Source organism: Mus musculus, chromosome 11, assembly GCF_000001635.26.
Source record: "Mus musculus strain C57BL/6J chromosome 11, GRCm38.p6 C57BL/6J".
Lineage (NCBI taxonomy): Eukaryota > Metazoa > Chordata > Mammalia > Rodentia > Muridae > Mus > Mus musculus.
In genome coordinates, this window is record NC_000077.6 from 22,738,393 (window position 1) to 22,756,251 (window position 17,859).

Consider the following 17,859-nt stretch of genomic DNA (forward strand, 5'->3'; position numbering starts at 1 on the left):
ACAAGATGTAGCTACGAGTGTCTTCTGGTTTCAATGGTGGATCCATCAGGTTTCACCACAGGAGGATTTAGATTTAATAAGGCTTACAAGATTAGGATTTTAGTTGCTGTGCCCAGTGATTGAGTTACCGTCATTTCTGAACTAAGTTTGTGTTGTGTTTTCCTTCACATGGTGGCTTATCTGGGTTCAATAGAAAAAGGAATGGTGGCAAATCGTGGGTTTGCCTGAGGTGAACCTCAAAGGCTGTGGAGGATTTGAAGCACAGGGTCGGCGTGGTAATGACCCATCAGTGGGAACTTAGTGAGCTGGGTGAAGATATTTTGGGAGCTCTGGGTCAGAGAGTCTCCTTGAGATAAAAACAAGTCGGCCATTGCTCGCCAGTGCTTGGCCGGCCAGGCTGCTGGTACAAGCACAGGAATGTGATGGTTCGTTTTCTAGTATTTCCTGCAACACTTATTCAGTCCAGGACTCCAGTCCATGGACAGGGAGGCTCACAGGTACGGAAGGTCTTACCACATCAGTTAATGCATCATGGTAATCCCTCACAGACACACCCAGACTCTTGTCTCTTAGGTGATTCTGCATCCTCTGAAGTTTACAATCACCAACCATCACACCCTCCAAGTCCATCCGCAGATAACGGGGGGGGGGGGGGGGGGGGCAGGGGTTGTAGAAAGCAAGAGATATATGTAACTAAGTAGTCCTGGTCAAGAGGTACTCCTGTTCTGACCCTTCCTTTAGCAATGGTCTCTACTGTAATGTGGTCTGACAAGTCAGTCCTACGTGAACTCTTCCTGAGAGACAATCTTCTCCTGTGGCTCATTCCAGAACCTTAACTGTTTCTTTCTCAGGATGTGAGAGTTAACTGTTTTGATGGTCTGATAGCCAGAGGGACTGTATGAACCTGGCTTTAGGATAGCTTCACTCCCACTAGGGCAGCAGCTGTTATAACAGAGCTGATAAGTGGGATTAATATCCTAATAAAAGAGTCTCATCAAGTAGCCTTGTCCCTTCCAACATGTGAGAACACAGCAAGAAGGCCCCATCCGTGAACCAGGAGGCAGTCTCCCACCACACAGATTCTGTCCGAACCTTGGTCTTCTACTGTCCAGCCTCCATAGCTGTAAGAAATATGCTTTTGTTGTTTATAAGCCATTCAGTTGATGGTGCTTTTTTATTTCAGCCGGAACAGAATGAGACAAAGTAAGCCAGGCCTCTTCTGCCCTCAGCCGAGGTTAGGGCCACCCTCCCACTTGCTATGCTGCCTTCAGATGCAGCATGGAAATACCACGACGTCAGAAGCAGTGTGTGGGACCTCTCATGTTGGGTACAGGTGCACCATGTACCAGCAATGATCTTTCCAGCTGGAACAGTCCACATGGCAGATGTACCTTGTACCTTGCAGTTAGAACTGGCTGGCTAGAAGAGAAGGCATTATAGAGACAGGTGTGTCTTTCCCTTTGGCTACCAGACTATTGAAACAAAATAGGCCTCATAGAAATTAAATTTTCCACAGGAACCTGTGTCTCAGTGTTGCTAAAATTCCTCCCTGGGCTGACATGTCAGCCATGTCTACCCCTTCCCCTGAGGTCCCAGCAACAAACCAAAGTTCACTCTGGAGAACCACTGAGTTTATTGGGTTTCCTTCAGAGCTCAGGTGTGGGTGCTCCTCCCACAAAAGGCTGAATCTGAAGAGCCTATACTAGCAAGGATGAGGGCCTTCTCACAGCTGCATATGTGAGGATCCCTTCCCTAGTATACTCCAGCCCCTCCCCAAGGCCACAAGCAGTAACAGGAGAGTTTCCTGCAATGGTTACACACTTAGATAAGGGTCTCCCGACCCTCCCCACCCCTCCTTGAGGTGTAAACAGTCAACAAAGCCAGGCAGGATGGTACCTCTGGAAAAGAATCAAAGCTGAAGTCCCCAAGATATCCATCCCTTGATGGGAGGACAGTTGATCAGAACACTTGGGAAGAGACTTCATAGTTCTGACAACTTATCAGTCCACTTTGTAGAAGAGATTGGAGCCAAGACAACAGTGGGTCTGTGTAGAGGGAGGTGCTGATATTAAGGTCTGGTTCCCTAATTGGCTCCTGATTTGGTCAATAAAAAGGTGAGAGCCAATTGCTGGGTGGAAGAGATAGGTGAGATTTCTGGGTCCCAGGAGGAAAAGCAGATGAAGGGGAATAGGAGAGACTTTTTCAGCCAGGCTTTGGAACAAGAAACAGTTAGCAACCATGTAAGATCTTGGGGGTAGCTAGAACAGGCAGACGGCTGCTACAGGTTAGCTGATAAGGTTAGGGTAGAGGATTCTGTGCCCAGCAGTTGTGCTATCTGACAAGTTCGAAAATAATAAAGTTGTCTGGGATTTTGTTTTTTTTTCATCCGCAGAGCAAACGTGAGCAGAGAAAGAGAGAAGCAGGTGTAGTAGTTTGGCTTGCTTGGGAGGAACAAAAGAGAGAGAAGCAGAGAGGGAGCTGGTGGAGGGACAGCAGCTCCCAGGTTGGAGTATGGTTGTGCTCAATCCTGGGCTAAGCTGGATGGGGCAAAGGGAACCAGGAAAGGTCAGAGCTGGGACAGAGCCCAGCTGCTGTTGGGACTTGTCAAAGTTAAGCTGGGAGGGGCTGGGGATGCAATCGCAGCTCCCTGGAAAGGTGGTAGCTGGCTGTTGGCAGAGTTTAGCTGGAAGGAATGGAAAAATCAGGAGCAGGTCTTGTAGCAGCCAGGAGCCAACTCAGGAGTATGGGGCCGCAGTTCCAGGCAAAGGAGGTAGCAAGTTTTAAAATCACACGCAACAGGTCTATAAGGAGTGGAGCCACACCTTCACCAAGACTGTTCAGTAATGCGTACTTCTTGCCCTCTATTTAAACCTAAACCCTGTGTAGACCCCAATCATGAGACTTGGGGATCACTGGACCTCTTTCTTGGGTCTTCTTTTCAGGGTAGCCTCTGACTAAATCTCTCTTGTCTTTCACTGCTATTTGTGTCTTTAGTTGCCCTATTGGGGGCAAGTGGTCAAGCCTAGCTCTCTAGAGTTGGTGGTGGGCAGGGTTATAACTTAACATTTCTATTAACACAGACTTTTCCACTTCCACCAAGCCACCTGGGTTTGAAAAGGGTGACTGTGGTGACAACTATTCCAACAAAGGAAAAATGCTGACAATTTATGAGCAGAAGTAATCCAGCAAACACAAGACAAGTTTGCTTGGTCTTGGCTAACCTAGCCCGTAGCATTGATGGTGTTGACACAGTGGGGCTAGGAGCCAGGCTTTGGGCCAAGTACCCTGTGTTTAGATTGGAGATCTACAGGACCTCCTCACTTCCTGCCTATGTTCACGTGGTGGGCCAAACTACCCTGCCATTACTACTTTGCTTTCTCAGAGAGCATCGTGGAGAATGGAGTCTCTCTGCCCTCTCTCCCAGGTTCTTTGCCTAGGCTACTAACTAAATGAACCCAATACAGACTGACAAAAGAAACCTTGTTTTTAATTGTGCTCAGATGCACAGGAGTCCCACAAGATATGGGACTCACAGAAGGGCTGGCCGAGATTTATGCAGCTTCCTGGGCCACCGGGGGTGGGGGTGGGGTGGGGAAATCAAAGCTTGTTTTCCTGGGTTGTGGCATTGGCCCAAACTTGGGGAAGAGAGGAGTAATTGTGTCACGTAGAAAGGTCTTGTTACCATCAGCAATAAAGGAATCTTCTCCTCGCCCTCAGAAGCTGTGCCTGTCTGGGCTGGTGTCAAGTTTAGATCTCCTCCCCTGTTGTGCTAGTTAATCTTCCTTGGCCAATAGGATTCCCAGAGAGGATTCCCACAATGGTGATCCTTGTGGTGGCCCCCTTTTTAGACACATAAGAGCCGCTCACACAAAGCCCCTGCCTGCATCCGGCCTCCTAAGTGTCCCAGTTCAAGGGAATCAACACACCAGACTGGCATGTTTGGGATGGAGTTTCCTTCACGCATCCATCCGCTGAGAGGCCGTTCTTATTTCCAATTGGGGATTGCATAAGGATTAAGTAGGATAATGAATGCTTTCAAACCTGCTTTGCAGGAATTAAAGCATTACACAAATACTATCTTAGGCCCATAGAAGAAGACAGGGGTGTTCTGTGTAGGGTAATATTTTCAGAGTGCAGCTCACAAGCTAGCAGTAACAGCCATGAAAAAGGGAAATATCAGTGGACATAAGGAAGGAAAAGGGTAAAACCAGTCTCTGTACTTGTCTATGTCCTCAGCCGGGTTCGACCCCTAGAAAAATGACAGGGGGAAAAAAGGAACAAGCCAAAAGTTTCTAGATTAAACAAACAACAAACAAACAAAAAATTAAGTCAGGCATGGTGGTATACACTTGTAATCCCAGCCCTGGGTGATGCAGAGACAGGTGGAGATAGCCAGCTGAGCCAATTTGACAAGTTTTGAGCTAGTGAGAGGCTCTACAACAAACACCAACAGCAAAAAATGGATGTCACCTGAGGAGAGACAGCTGAGGTTGGCCTCTAACCTCCACATGCGCCCACGCATGAGCACACACACACATATACATATATATAATTTGGGGGCGGGGGGAGTTGGTTTAGTTAGTTAGAATTGTGGTTTTAAAATAGCCTTTCTGTATATCCCTGGCTGTCCTGGAACTCACTAAGTAAAACAGGCTGACCCCAAACTCACAGAGATCTACCTGCCTCTGTCTCCCCAGTACTGGGATCACAACCACCCATTCCCCTCCCTCATATATGTGTGTGTGTGTATGTGTGTGAATATATTATTATACTTTATAATATATAAAATAACACTATATTTTGTAATATATACTAATCTATAATGTATAGTGTATAATAATATATTAATACACACACACACATATATATAGCCTATTAATTCAGATTGTCCTTGAACTCCTAAACTCAAGCCCATCCTCTTGCCTTAGCCTCCAGAGTAGTTAGGGCTCAGTTACAGGTCACTCACCCAGACACTGATCACTACACACACACACACACACACACACACACACACACTCAAGCTTAATGTGATTTAGGTCTACAATCCCACTTTCAGGACCCTGAGACACAAGGATCCCATGTTCAAGGCCAGCTTGAGTTCTATGGAAGAAGAGTGCTCCTTCCTTAAGGTTCCTCTCAGTCTTGGGAGTTCTTTCTCGATTTTCCTTAACAGGTCCTAATAAAAGTTAATAATGAAAAACATGCAGGAGCTCATGGGATACAAAAGAACCAAGAGGCTAAAGCTTCAGTCAGCAGCACCTCAGGGAAACAGAGATGGGCTTGGAGAGGCGGGCCATGGAGGAGCCTGGACGCCCGAATGCCCAGATGCCCGGACGCTGCAGTGAGCCAGGGCTGGCAAGGTTTGCTGTGTAGACTCAAATGTCACTCAGGGTTTCCCACTAACCTAGAGGACTGCCTTTTTTGGTAGGCTGCTGGCCAGTGAGTTCTCAGGAGTCACCCTAGATGTGCACCCACATCCATCCTGCTGCCTAACACTGGGATTAAAGATACACAGAGCCATTTTTGGCTTGTTTGCTTTTGTTTGTTTATAGAAAGACTTGGTCTCACTAAGTAGCACTGTTTGTCCTTACTTATGTAAATAAGTAAGATTTGCCTTAAACTCTGAGAGATCCACTGATCTCTGCCTCCAGGCACTAGGTTAAAAGCATGTGCCTCCCCATCCCCCACCCCCACCTCTGATCACACCCAGCCTCCTATTCATGTGCTATAGAATTCAAATCAGGCCCTCACACTCAGGTGCTCTTCTCTGAGCTGGCTCCCCAACCTTTCTTCCTGGTCTTAGCAAAACCAAAGACTGGCTTATTTATAATCAAGAGAAATCTATTTGGCTTTTGATCCTGAGGCTGAAAGTCCACAGAAGTCCAAGATGAAAGGCCATCTCTAGTCAGGACCTTTCTTCTGTGTCATGGCATGGCAATTACACCACCCAACAAGAGTGTGGGGGAGAGAGATCAGCACCAACTAGAAGACTGAGTTGGAAGCCCCATAGCCTTTTAAATCCATGTTCATCAATTTCCATTATCAAGGAATTAAGTTTCCGACATATGCTTTCTTGAGGATATATTCAAACCATATAGCAATGATGGTAGATGGGCGCCAGGATTCCTTGGAGATATCTAGGAAAGGTTGAAACTTCTGACCTTGGGAAAGGCTGTTTTCTTTGAATATTTAAGTGAACTTCAGCTGGAGAAATGTTCAGCAGTTAAGAACACTGGCTACTCTCCTAGAGGAACCAGGTTCAATTCCCAGCATCTACATGACAGCTTACAACTATTCATAATTCTAGATCCAAAAAATCAAATACCCTCTTCTGGCCTCTATGGACACCAAGCACACATAGGGTACACAGACATGCATGTGAAAAAACACTCATATACATAAAATTATAATTATATATACATAGTGCGTGTATATATAATATTTATTTATTTGTTTATTTATTTATGTTTTTTTATTGTTTTGAGACAGGCTGTCCTGGAACTCACTCTGTTGACCAGGCTAGCCTCAAACTCAGAGATCTGGCTGCCTCTCCCTCTCAGGTGCTGGGTTTAAAGGCATGTGCTACATTGCCCAGCTGGATAAAATAAATTTTTAAAAAGAAAATTAGGAAGGTGAAAACACATAACTTTAAACATTTTAATTAATTTAATTCATTTTCTTGAAGACAGAGTCTCTCTATTCTGTAGCCCTGGATATCCTGAAACTTGCTACTTTCCCTCTGTAGACCACGCTGGCCTTGAACTCACAGAGATCTGACTGTTGTCATGGTGGTGATGGTGTGACACATGTCTGTGAGTGCAGGCAGACAAGCCATGGTGCACATGTGGAGGTCAGAGGACAACTTTTGGGAATCTGTTCTTGTCTTCCACCGTGAATTTCTGGCTCTCACAAACACTTTTACCCACTGAGCCACCTCACTGGCTCTGACCAGGAAGAGAGACTCACCTAGGCTATGACCCCCCAGTACCACATGTCATGGTTACTACCACAGTCTCCTTCAGGTCCCCAACCAGCAGAACAGTAGCCCCAGCCCCAGAGTGCCTATGTCCTAATTGAGAACTGTAAATGGGTTATAGTGCTGCAAAGGGGAATTAAGGCTGCTAATCAACTGACCTTCAACAGGAGATTATCCTGGATTATCCAGATGGGTTCACAGTAATCACCACAGTCCTTAAGTGCAGAACAGAAGAGGGGACAAAAGGGGAGTTAGTGATGAGGTGTGAAGTGACCTAGATCAGCCAAAACTCAAGGGAGTCCAGAGGCTGAACATGCCCTAGCCTCCAGAAGGGTGTAGCCCTGCAGACACTTAAGTTTTAGCCCAATCACACACACACACACACACACACACACACACACACACACACGCACGCACACTTGATTGTACACATACATACAGATACACACATGTTGCGTGTACTTTTTTAAATGCACACTTGCTCTGGCAAGGTTCTGCAATTAGCACCTGCTCGCCTGCCGTCCAGCCAGCCCCCATGGGCTTTCCCGAGATCTGGCTATGCTCTGAGCACCTCCTGTTCCTCCTTGCCCAGTGCTGGCAACAGTCATCGCACCCAGCTCCCTTTAGCCCCAAGGAAGACTTTTATATTTTAAAACTGACCAGATAACTCAAAGGCTGGGTGAAGAATATCCTGCCCTGTCGTCCTTAGCCTTCACAGCCACCTGCAGAGGCTAGAAACTATCGATGCCCCAAGAGACACTTTCATGTCTGCAGCTTCCTATCTGCTCCATAGCCTGGTCCTGTAAGACTCTGATGAGCCTTAGCTACTGGGGACCCTCTGAGTGAACCACTAGGAGCCAGGGATCGATGCAAAAGCAAGAGGAATTTATTGTTCCAGCATGCTGGGGTCGTCATGCACCCAAAGGAGAGGCAGTGATCCCGGGCAGCCCATTTGGCCAGTTTTTATACAGTTTTCAGGGGTAGAATAGAGCAAAAGCCACTAGGCACAATGTGATTGGCAAAACAGTATGATTTTTAAACTGATTGGTCCTTAGCGAATGTGGTAGCAAGGGGCTCCCCATATCTGCAGGCGACCAATGGTCAGTCCGCCCCGAGGTTTTTCTGAGGAATGTAATTAGCCTCTCCCTTCAGGCCTACATGTTCCACCAACCTCTTCCTTCCTGAAGGGGAAGAGTCTTCATGTTCTGGAGCCCAGTGGAATTTTCCAACAGTCTTTAGTTAGCTGACTTCTTCAGTCCAAATCCTAATACAATCTCCATTCCCTTTCTCTTCCTGTCCAGCCCAGAAATCCTGCCTTGTCCTTCACCCAGCAATTAGCTTCTGCCATCTTTATTGACCCAATCAAGAGGCAATTAGAGAAACTCTGCCTACACACACACACACTACCAGATGTTGTTCCACGACCTGCATGGCTCCAGGAACTAACCTGATTGGAGCATTGAAAGAATGAAGAAAAGACAAATACATGAGCACAGGTAGACAGAAAAGCTGGGATTGTATAAACTGGGTTCTCTGGTGGAGGAACAGGAAACCCACACACCAACCCCTCCTGTCTTTATTTATATACAAGTGAAAGAGAAGGCAGGGCCATTTCATACAGCTGAATCAAAGATGTAATGTTTATCATACACAGCTAAACAAGGAGACAGAGTTAGCTAATTTCAATAGGAGCAGGGTCTATAGGGACATAGTCTTTGGGCCATAAACATCCAGGGGAGAAAGCTGTGGTGAACATATTCTGTCCATGCATTTGACCTTGGACAAGGAGGGGAGGCTTTTCCACTTCCTAAGAGTTTAATTCACCACATCCTTGAAATGGCTGTGCCGGTGGCAACAGCACACACTCTCAGGGTTCCTCTGCTCCCCACAATAATACATCTATGTTGCTTTAAACTCTGGGCCTTGTGGTAATTCACTGCAGCAGCAAAGGAAAGCAAGTAACATTGTATAAGAAGGAAAGCACATAACTGTTGCTAGCCGTCCAGCGGCTCACAGGACGGGGTACACCTGGCTCACAGGACGGGGTACACCTGAGTGGCAGGACGGCGCTGAAAGAAAGGGAAACTAGGCAGATGAGAGAGAAATGGAGTCAAGACAATGTTCTGATCAAGGCTCAAATGTTTAATGGCAACTGCGCTTATAAAGGGGGGAGGGGAGGCCCATTCCCACCAATTCATCCTTGGAGCCCAACTGCAGGTGCAACATACAGAATAGGGTGTAGTCTCCGGAATAGCTAGGTGGCCTCCCAGCAGGTAGCAGTATCTTGACGAGGAACAGTGGCTGAACAATAGAGTGATCTAGGGAGGCTCCATCTTAGGTAATCTCCTTAGTGGCAACAAAGTCGAGGTCTGGCTCAGCAAGCTTCAGGCTGAGGGAGGTTACACATAACATTGTAGAAGAAGCTTTGGGGATTGAGGAGCCAAGAGACCAAGTCAATTCACACTGCTTCCTTGTAAAGTTTACCTAGTTCTTCTGGCTTTCAATCCCCTTGATTAACAGGGAGAGGTTAGTCTTCGCTTGCTCTCCTGGCCACAGAAGAAAATCAGTAAGTCAGGTTTAGAAATGATGGCTGTAGCCAGAGCAGTTCCCAACCACAGGTAGCTGCCATTCCAGAAAACTGGGAAGGTCATGGGAATGAGATTCTGTGTCCATCAGCATTGATCATTTCAATTATTCTGGCCTCTTGGGCAAGCCAGTTGCTCAAGCCTCAAACCCTGAATTCTCAGCAGGGGCTTGCCTAGAACAGAAAGCAAGGATGAGAGCTAGCCATGCTAGGAAGTCTGAGAAAGGCCGGGGTGAGGCAAGGTGTGCACATGGATAACAGTGGGCACAGCTTCCCCACACCTCCTGTCGACAAAGGGAACTACTTGCTGCTTCTGAATATGACACAGCTGCCTTTGAGTTCCTTGACTCAGCTATCATACCTACTGGCTGCAGCTATTTCATGCTCAACTGGATATAATTTAGAAACATCATTTAACAATACTGGCCTCCAGGTAGTCTCCACTTGTACTGTTCCTTCCTAAGCGTGGTTTTAACCAGCAGGGCTCACGCACCCTTGCCCATGGCACACACGTGTTCAAGATGTGTCATTAGGCCATGCTATAACCGAGCACTGGAGGCAGTCTGTGCACTCACACCTATCCAGCTGCAAAGACCTCGTATGCTGTGTACTTGCACTGAACGTGAGCTATGGGTGAGAAGAAATTTTAGTTTTAAGGTAGGGAGATTATTTTTCCTTCAGGATAATCCAGCCTATCCTGCCTGTTAAAATATAAGGGTGTGTTTTTAAAAGTTATAGGACAAGTGAAAGATACATTTCTGTCTCTGTGATGGCCATTCTTTGTTGTCAACTTCATTACATCTGGAATGATCTAAAACCCAAACAGAGAGAGCGCACCTGTGGAGAATTTGAAATATGAAGATCTACTTCTAATCCTGATCTTTGAGGTAGGAAGACACACCTTTAATCCAGATCCTGTTTGTTTGTTTTTTGAGGCAGGGTTTCTCTGTGTAGCCCTGGATATCCTGGAACTCACTCTGTTGACCAGGCTCACCTTAATCTCAGACATCAACCTGCCTCTGCCTCCTAAATGCTGGAATTAAAGGCATTTGAACCACTACCGGCTTAATTCAATTTTTTTTTTTTGAACTGGGAAAAGACTCACTTTAATCTGGATCTTGAGTCAGGAAGAGACACCTTTAATCTGGGCCACGCCTTCTGCAGGAAGCCTTTACACGGGCACAGAAGAAGGAAGCTCCTACTCTTTGCCTGCTTGCCTTCACCTTGCTAGAACATCTATTCCTCCACTGGCATTAGAGCCTATGTTTTCAGGAATCTAGCAAATATAGAAGACTATCTGAGACAGCCAGCCTCATGGACTGTGCAGCCTCTGGATTCTTGGACCTTCCATCCATTGTCAGCTATTGTTGGATTAGTTGGACCACAGTCTGTAAGTCATTCTAATAAATTCCATTTCTATACATATAAAGAGAGATTCATTATATAAGTTATGCTGCTCTAGAGAACCCTGACTAATATAGTCCCTTACTGGGCTCTTCTGTGCACACTGAGCATTGTCTCAGTAGGTGGTTGTTCACCAGCATCTAACGATCTGCCATAGGAATGGTCTAGGGCAAACCTAAAAAAGAGACATTATGGTATCCACTAGGTGAATGCCCACTGATGAGGCAACCTTAACTCTGAAGAAGACCTGGCCTGTTTCATTCTACAGATGTGTCCTCAAAGGACAGTTCTAAGTAGATGTGCCAGTCATTTTCCCCAATTGCTTTCTCATAGACTCAAAATAAATATACACACACAAACATACACACACACACACACTCACACACACACATTGTCTCTCAACATACACTCATATACGCACACATACACACAACTCACATACACACATACATATACACTCACACACACTCACATATACACATATTCTCACAAACACACATACTCACATACACACACATTCTTATACACGCACTCTCACACACACAAATATGTTACATTTTTTGAGGGGGTTTATGTGTGTGGGCGTGCATGCCATGTGGAGGTGAGAGGACAATCAATGGGAGACAGTTCCCCACTTCTACCATGTGAATCCCAAGGATTGAACTCAGGTTGTCAGGCCTGGTGGCAGACACCTTTGCCCATTGACTTATCTTGCTAGTCTCCCCACCACCACCACCACCACCACACCTCTTGATATAGCAAGCACCCAGGAAAAGCTTTGAAAGGATATTTTAGAGGTAACCCAAGTCACCATTCACAAGAAGCCAAATGGTGTCCCAAGCTATCGTTCTCGCCGGCAAGAACACACTCGGACAACCGGATTCTTCTGCGGCAAGCTTTATTGCTTCTTAAGGAGGGAAGACCCAGACCCCGGAAAATGGTACTGCTTATATAGCCCTCAGCGTGGCGTTTCAGCACCTGATGTGGCGTGTCAGCTCCTGATTTGTTGCTCGCCCATCACCTCATTACTACGCCCCGAGATGGGCAGTGACTAGGCGTGAGTTCACTCTCGCACTTGCGCACAAGGCTTGTTTACTAGTTAGGCACAGCTGAAGCCAGCGCCATCTTATAATGGCGATTGCTCACGGCACGGCTCTCCACAAAATGGTGCTGAAGATTGTAGTTTTGATGGGACAGACAGACCTCTTGCATCCATATCTCAATATACTCGCTTCCTCATTGGGGAGTGGTAGCTCGTGTCTGTAACACCAGCATGTGGGAGGTTGAGGCAAAAGAATCTGCGAGTTTCAAGAAGAATGAAGACCAAAGTGGAGACACTGTGCCCCTTCTTAGAATTGGGAACAAAACACCCATGGAAGGAGTTACAGAGACAAAGTTTGGAGCTGTGACGAAAGAATGGACCATCTAGAGACTGCCATATCCAGGGATCCACCCTATAATCAGCTTCCAAATGCTGACACCATTGCATACACTAGCAAGATTTTGCTGAAAGGTCCCAGATGTAGCTGTCTCTTGTGAGACTAGGCCGGGGCCTAGCAAACACAGAAGTGGATGCTCACAGTCAGCTATTGGATGGAACACAGGGCCCCCAATGGAGGAGCTAGAGAAAGTACCCAAGGAGCTAAAGGGATCTGCAACCCTATAGGTAGAACAACATTCTGAACTAACCAGTAACCCGGAGCTCTTGACTCTAGCTGCATATGTATCAAAAGATGGCCTAGTCGGCCATCACTGCAAAGAGAGGCCCATTGGACACGCAAACTTTATATGCCCCAGTACAGGGGAACGCCAGGGCCAAAAAATGGAAATGGGTGGGTAGGGAAGTGGGGGGGAGTGTATGGGGGACTTTTGGGAGAGCATTGGAAATGTAATTGAGGAAAATACGTAATAAAAAAATATTAAAAAAAAAAAAAGAATCTGCGAGTTTGAGGTCAGCCTGGGGAGCACGGTGATTTCCAGATCACACAGAAATCCTAGTGATACCTTGTGGGGGGGGGGGGGGAGAGAGAGAGATTCCTCTTGCCACTATAAACATGAACCCAGTGCAAAAGCTGCTAGATCCTCCTCTTTCTTAGTTTCAGTAGCTACTTTACACAAATGTTTGCCACTCATCCGTGGCTTCATCTCCAGAACCACATTCCTTCCTAATTCCTTTCTCCATTAATCTGAGCTGCAGACAGTAACCAATGGGACACAGCAGCAGTAAGTCACAGCTGCCTTGGTGTCTTAGGATGTGAGGACACACATAGGACATGGTGCTGTGTGCATCCAGATGCTGTGCTAGTCTCCGTGATTCTAGTTACCACAACTGAGATGTGAAATGTGAGCAGAGAAGCCCTTTAGATGTCCAGTATAGCTGTGTTGGGGGTGCTGAGGACTGAGCTCAGAGCGTCTGCCACTAGCCACCGCAGAAGCATTATTATGCTTGTTTTAAGTCACAGAAGTTTGGGGGTGACTTGTTACACAGCAATAGATAACCAGAATGTCATGTGAGAAGTGGGATATCATAATTACATGGCTGTGTAAAGATAGAGAAAAATGTCTGTAAAATATTTACAGGGTACCTTTGCACCTGTTATTTGTAATAAAAACAGAATGTCTTATAGTATAAGTATGCCAAAACTGAGTAATTTTTAAGAATTACACTTTTTATTCGTTTGCTTAGCGTGTAAACACACATATGCAATGTCACCGTACATCTGTGGGCATCAAAGGATGTGACTTGTGGGAATTGGTGTCTTCCCTCCAGTATGTAGGTCCCAAAACCCTAACAAGTCATGAGCCTTGGTGGCAAGTACCTTTGCCCACTGAGCATCTCCCTGGTCCTGGAGTAATTTTTATAATGGAAAAATACTGCCCTTCACAGTGAGGTCACTCTTGTAAAGTGTACAGATACAGCAGAGCTAGAAGCAGGTCCAGCTCTGCAAAAACAGGCCTTCACAGGTCACAGCCGGGCAGAAGAGCAAGAAGCAAGACACCTGAGAGAGCTCAGAGTCTCTGTTAGATTTCCCGGTCATCAATTAAGAGAAAATAAAATGGCCACAGAAAAGTGCGGCAATATCTCCTTTGCTGTATTCTCTGCAAAACATGGCCATTTAAACCTTAATTTGGTCCTCTGGATTAAAAAAAAAAAAAACCCAAAAGCTCTTATACGCTAATTGAATACTGTGCTTCTATGTAATGGAAAAATAGGAATAAGAAATGAGCCCAAGGCAGATTCTGAAATGGCTCAAGTTCAGCAGTGTCTGTCAGCCTCCCAAGGGCTGCCCAAGATAAGGGCTGAGTCCTCAGGTGTCCGGGACACTGCTTACTCAGAAACTCACCAATTAAAATTCAGACTTTTTTTCAGAGCTAAAAGTCATACTTAATCATGCTCTAGACTTGAGGTGTTGGGTGAGCTGCGCCTCCCCTCAGCGTTAGGCTGTCAGGACAGGAGCATGCAACTAGCCCTCAACAGTGAAGTAGGAAAGGGCTGGGGGAGGGGCCAGACGTCCGTAGCCAGCCTGGGAGGCAGACAGGCTGGCAGAGGTGGGTCAGAACTTTTAACATCCTAGGTTCTAGTCCTTCCTTGTGGTGTGGCTCAGTGCTGCCCTACAGGTCCTTGTGGAGGACTCAGGACTCCAGACCTTCCATTTGCTCTGCTTCTGCTCTCAGTGAGCGGTAGCAGCTGCTCTATGACACATGCCTGCCATTATGTGCTTGTCTTACCTTATGTGCCATCTTAGCACACGCCGGAATATTGGGCCAACTGACCACAGACTGAAACCAATGAAGCTGTGAGTGGAAATCAGCCTTTCTGCCTGGTGAGCCAGTGTAAGTGCTGGCCAGGGAAACCTGAGGCATCTGAGATTGATCCCAGAACACACACTGGAAGAAAAGAATTGACTCTCAAAAGTTATCCTCTGACTTCCAAAAGCCTATTGGCACATGTGTGTGTGTGTGTGTGTGTGTGTGTGTGTGTATTTACTAAAAATAACTTTCAAAATAAGACTTTTTCCTTCATATGTTAATTATGAAGGTATTTTATTCTAGTGACAGAAACCTGACTACCACACCACCTCTCTCACGCTCTCAAGCACTCTTTCCATGAATTCAGATTTTTCATATATCTATTCCTTATTAAAGCTCTCCTCAGCTACAGCATTTGATAGGCTGAAGCAGGAAAATTATCATGAGCTCAAGGCTAGCCTGGACCACATAGTTTGAGTTTCAAAGCAAGATCCTATCTCAAAATAAAAAAAAAATCAAAAACAAAACAACAACAAATCCCCCTTCTCAGGAAGGAATTAGCCAGCAAACTTCCCCTGGTGGAATCTATTAGAGACAGAGGCCAAAATTAAAAGTAGAGTTCCCACACTTTAACAGCTATGCCATGGCTACTCATAGCTCATCCCCAAGTGACACACAGCGATATCTTAACCAAACATCCAGAGCCTGACTCCTAAGCCTGCCGAGTAAAACTCAGTACTTAACAACATGCCAAGGCACCAAACTATCTATCCAGAACGGACTCCTCCACATACCTGCCCACCACAAAATGGCCCATGCAATGAGGCCAAATCACTTATTTTTTTACCTGCTATCAGAGCTTTGGCTTTTCTCAGCCACTCTTCCCTTCGCTGGGAATTAGTCCACTGTTGCTCTTGCAGTTTGTTTGTTTTGAACAAAGAGAATGCAGATTTACTTTGGAAAAAATGAAAGAGAACTCCTGAGAACAGGAAGGGTTCCCAGGGAGGAATACCCTGTGTAGTGCAGTTCAGAAAATTTATCTTCATCTTTGACCCTTGTATTAGTTTATTTTCTTTACTGTAACCTTAAAGAGGGGAGGGTATATTTGGGCTTACAGTTCCAGAGTTGAGCTCATCACCATCAAAGTGGGAGGCATGGATGCAGGCAGGCACAACAGCAGGCACAGCAGCAGCAGGCACTGCTGAAAACACACATCTCAAACCTCAGTGCCTCTATGGCAGGCACTGCCCTTATCCTCTTGGCACAGCAGGTGACTGCCACAGTTTAAAATATTTCTGAGACTCGGTCTTTAAACCCAGGGCAAAGCTTCAGCCCACAGGAGCCAATGTTCATCTTGATGTAGAGGACAGTGAGCAGGCTGCAGAATGTTTTCAGTGAGGTACACTCAGTGTGGGTGAAATGGTAGGGGCCATACTCTTCAAGAAGAACTGACCCCCTCACCTCTATCCATGATATTCATATATATATATATATATATATATATATATATATATATATATATATATATATATACATATATATATATATAAAATGTTTTGCCTGTATGTATTTATGTATACTGCATATGGCCTTTAGAGACCAGAAGAGGACATATTATTTCCTAAAACTGGAATGACAGACTGTTGTGAGCCACCCTGTGCATGCTGGGAACCTGACATCAGCCCTCTGAAGAGCAGCCAGTGCTCTTAACCACTGGGCTATCTCTCCAGCACTCCCTCACTTTACTTTTTGACTCCCATGTCATTGGGTCATGATGTGTGATGTGGAGGAGAGGTCCTGAGCACGTGAAGAGAGAAATAGGAATTCAAAGGGAAAAGAGATTGTCAGAAGGACAGAAACTCAGTAAATGATCAAAGGCAATGAATGCCTCTAAGGTTCAGAGACATTTGCATCTGAAATGACTTACTAAGTTCTAGGCCCAACAGAAAAAAGACACACATTTAGGAATACTCTATAAAATTTCTTACCTGTTGAGCTAAAAAAAATTTATACAAGCTACCAGACAAAAAGAACAAGTGCATTACAGAAGAGTTAGATGGCTGCCAGCCTTTCTGTGTGGCAAGGGAAGCCAGCTGCTATAGAACTGCCCCCACCAACAGAAGAGGAGGCCTCACACTCAGCCAGGTCTGTCAGGTGAGAGAGTGATTTTGTGTGGATATGATATGGCTCAGGAAGTGTAGCATACACACTATACAGGAAGGGCCTCTGGCCAAGCAACACAGGAAGTGAGAGGAAAATCTGTATTTTCTGTTTTGAGACAGTGTGTCACAGTGCAGCCTTGGCTGGAGCTTGTTCTGTAGACCAAGCTGGCCTTGACCTCACAAAGTGATCCGCCTGCCTTGGCCTTGCAAGTGCTGGAACTAAAAACATGCACTATCACACCCAGCTAGAAAAAGCATAAGGTAACAAAGAAAGGAATAAATGTGAGAGCTAAGACTCAGGCATTCCACACCTGGATCTCACGGGTTAGAGCCTTGCTACACACCTGATTTATAATTATGGTGAGGAAGTTTTAAATGGCCCAGGATGATAGAGTCAGATCTGGCAGAACCTTAGAGACTGTCATTGCCTTTGATCATTTACTGAGTTTCTGTCCTTCTGACAATCTCTTTTCCCTTTGAATTCCTGTTTCTCTCTTCACGTGCTCAGGACCTCTCCTCCACATCTCACATCATGACCCAATGACATGGGAATCAAAAAGTAAAATGAGGGAGTACTGGAGAGATAGCCAGTATGTATATGATATTCATATATAATAAAAATAAATAGAAAAAAAAGGTCAAAAAGATGGAAGCAGCTGTGGAAGGACACACTGTAATCCCAGCACTTGGGAGGCTGCAGCAGAGGCATCACAGGGTCGACATGAACCTGGATGAAAAAAGGCTAACAACACACAGCACAGATCACCTGGGGCTGGACAGGAGTTCTGTCGAAGCTGTGTGACCCTAGGGCTGGCTCATTACCATCTCTGGGCCTGTTTCTTGAGATGAGTTGGAGAATGATCGTAGCTAAATCTTGCTCTAGCAAGAGCTAAGTGTACTAATACAGGCAAGGGATTTTGTTGGTGGTGGTTTGGTTTGAGAGTTTGGAGTTGTTGAGACAGAGTTTTGTTGATGTAGACCGG